Here is a 3,995-nt window from a genome sequence, read left to right on the forward strand (position 1 = left end):
ATCAATCATAAAAATGTAAAAAAAAAAAACAAAAAACAAAATTAACCTATAAAAGATAAGAATTAAAAAACTAAAAAATTTAAAATTAAAATTATAAACAAATAAATAGTAAAAAAAACATATTTCAAAAAAATGGAAAAAATAAAAAATATCTTGTAAACCATAAAAAAATGGCAAAAAAAAACATTAAAAAAACTATAAAATTAAGTAGGTAAAAATAGAAAAATTTAAAAAACATGAACAAAAAACTAAAAAAAACAAAAATTAAAATTAAAAACAAACTAGATTTAAAAAAAAAATAGAAAATTAACAAAAAAAATAAATAAATTAAAAACTACTACAATTAAGATTAAAATGTTGATTACTTAAAAACACAAATATAAAAATATATATTAAAAAAAAAGACAAGGAAAAAAAAATGCTAAAAAAAAATTATCTCATAAACCATAAAAGAAATTGGAAAAAAAAAAAAAAACAAAATTTATAATACATATATATATATATATATATATAAACATTGACCAAAACTAGGAAAAAAAAATTAAAAACAAACTAGATTAAAGAAAATTAGAAAATTAACCAAAAAAAATTTAAAAAACTAGTAAAATTAATATTAAAAACATTTAAAAAATAAACAAAAATAAACTCAAATTAAAATAAATAAATAAAATTTAAAAATATATGTCTTTTCAAATTAAAAATAAAAACAAAAATAAAAAACAATTAAAGTTTATAAAGAAATATGTATTTTTGATTTTAAAAAAATATAATTATTTTTTAATAAACTTACATTTTTTATTTAAAAACAAAACAACAAAAAGTTTAAAAATTTAATTTTTTATTTAAAAAAAAAAAAATTTAAAATTATTTTAAACAATTTTTTTTTTTATTATTTAAAAGAAAACAAATTAGGGAATCGCCCCTCTGCCTGCCCGCCGCTCGTGGTGATGCAGCCTTGGGCAGAGGGCCTGCACGCAGACCCTCTGACCAGGGTTGCACCACCACGAACGTCGGGCGGGCGATAATTTTTAATTTTTTAATTTTTTTCTTTTTTTTCGTAAGCTTGGTAGGACCTTCTCATTTTTGAGTTTTTACCTATCCGTTATTTACCCCATTTTCGGGGAGGGTAGCACAAGAATCGAACCCAAAATCTCTAGTTCGGGGAGACCTCATTTCCACGGCCATTGCCACTTGAGCTACCCATGCGGACTTAATTTTTTATTTTTTAATTAAAAAAAAATTATTTAATTTTTTTTTTCAAATTTTTAATGACTAAAAATAAATAAATAAAAAATTGTTAAAAAAATGTGTTGAATTTTTTTTTTTTTATTTAAAAAAAAATAAAATTAATAATTTTCTTAATAATTAAAAAAAAATAAAAAAAATTGTTTTTAAATAAAAAATGTAAGCTTAATAATATATATATATATATATATATATATTAAAATTAAAAATACATTTTTGTTTATAAATTTAAAAATAAAACAACTTGAAAATTTGTTAAGTAATCATAATTTTAAAAAAATGGACATAATAAATTTTAAAGTGTGAAAAATAAGTCCTCTAAAAAAAAGGTATGTTGCATCAACACGTTTCAAAATCAGCATGAAAATCACTAACATTTAAAAACAAATATTTATATTTGATAGATAAGAAAATTTAAAGTGTCAAAAATATGCTCCAAAAAAAAAGAAATGTATTTTGCATCACCACTTTTCAAAATCGGGTCACATTTTTACTACCCCTACGAAACAGGTAATCGTATCGGTTATTTAAAGTGCCAAAAACTATGCTCTAAAAAAAATATGTGTGTTCTACATCGCCCCTTTTCAAAATCGGGTCAATTTTTTGCTATCTCTATGAAACGGGTAACAATATCAGTTCTCGTTTCAAAGTTTACGTTGTTAGTAGCTGACATTTTTTTTCTATGTATATTTGCTTAGCCATAATATAAAAGGCCTAACTTTACAAAAGAAAAAAAAAAGATAGGCCTATTATTGTAATAAAATAAATAACAAACAAAAATAGATAATATAAATATGAATCTACAATTATAACAATTATGTTTTCCTATAAAGAAATAGTTATTTTAATGACACATCACACCCTTTTAATACATTTTCAAAATCCCTTTTTATAACACTCAATTTAAATCCTTCTAAATCAAGTTCATAGTAAAAAAATAAGGCATCTCCATCATGATTAATATCTACGTAGTTGAACATAATCAACCATAGTTAACCTTTATTAACCATATACAAGCATGGATAATCCTTAATGAACACTACATTTCAATATAACCATCAAGGAATATAGCAAATATCCACAACAAGATGTTGTCAAGTATAGTCAATAATTGTCAACCATAATCAAATAAGCACAATTAAACATGGTCAACCATTTTAAAACATAATTAACCATGGTTAAAGATGGTCAACTGTACTCAACAATGATAAACATGATCTAACATAGCCAACCATCACTAACCCTAGTTAAACATGGACAACTATATTACATCGTGATTAAACAAGGTCAAAAATAACGAGTAATGGTCGATGATAGTTTAACATGCTTAATATAAAAATATTTAAAGCAATTTATTTTAATATTTATGTTTACAAAATCAATTAAATTTTATATGTATTTTTACAATTCAATTCCTCATCGGACTTTTTGGCTAGATGGTGTTAGCGCTTGAGATTTCACCCTAGGCTGAGGAAGGCAAACCTTCAAGGCAACATCAAACCATTTCACCTCGTAGCTAGCCCTACGGGGTATGAGAAGGCTCTCTCCGGTCAAACTCGGTAGATCTTTCAATAGGATGAGCTGACCCAATTAGGAACACTGATATTAGGCTAGTAAACTGATAAGGGGGGTTGATTTAAAGTTTTTTGGGGTTTTTGGTGGCAATTGGAGGGAGTGTGATTCAGGGTGTGGGGATTGAGCTCAGGTTTTGCAGGTGGGTCTTTGGGGCAAGGTAGGAGTTTGTGCTGATGCCTTTAGCTGAGATGGATGATCAAGGAAGAAAAAGGAGAAGCTAAAGAGGGCAAACAATGACTTTGAATCCTCTCTAGACAGTGGAAAACATAAACATTAAACAAATTTGAAAGCTGAGCATGGCAAGCATGAATTCAAACTTTATCACTTCATTTGTTTAATAAGATGCAGTGAAGAAAGAGATGGAACACATAAACACACTTACAATTACAATAAGAGAACACACCATCAACACAATAGTCCACAAGAATCCCAATGATGTCTGCAAAACCCTGGTCTTCCCTTTTCCTCAAATTGCAGAGATACAAGTAAAATATACAATAGGAGCTTCTCCCTCAAGAGTCCAACCTCTCCAACCATGAAAATGATTGAGAAAATACATAATATAGGCAAGCCAACCTCTTCCCTTGCCTCTAGGGGTCGAGCTCATCCTTCTAGGAGCTGTTTCAACCAATTCTAAACTGAGCCCTAAAACCTAGGCAGTCAAAACAACTTGCCTCTAAAACTTAGGAAACCTATCCATGCATTAAATTTTTACCATTTACATTCAAGAAACTTCTAGAAGTGATCAAGGAGAGTAAAAGTATCTTAGAGCCATGAAAGTTACATAAAAATCCATGATTTACATGCCCAAAACATTAAACCAAGTGAAAACAGTGTTTTTCTGGCCGAACTGGTCAAAATAGGCAAAATTCCCTGACATGCAGCGCACATGTGCCTGACACGTAGCGCACATTGAGAGGCCTGTTTGAGGGCCTTCCCGGTGTCCAAATTAGGTGCAAGCTAGCTCATTGGAAAGGTCTGCGAGTCTTCTTTCCAACCCCACCGGAATTTTTGAATTTGGAGTTCATTTGACCCCTCAAAACTCAATTCTCCCAAGACAGCTTTCTGCAACTCAAAATATGGGCAGAAAGTCAAAATTTGCATGTATTTTGAGCTTTTGGAAGCCCAAATCTCCATAAAAACTGAAGTCCATCCATAGGTAGGTGTAACTTTGC

Source organism: Pinus tabuliformis, chromosome 9 (assembly GCF_031772625.1).
Source record: "Pinus tabuliformis cultivar Carrire ecotype Pingquan chromosome 9, CPIR1, whole genome shotgun sequence".
Taxonomy (NCBI): Eukaryota; Viridiplantae; Streptophyta; class Pinopsida; order Pinales; family Pinaceae; genus Pinus; species Pinus tabuliformis.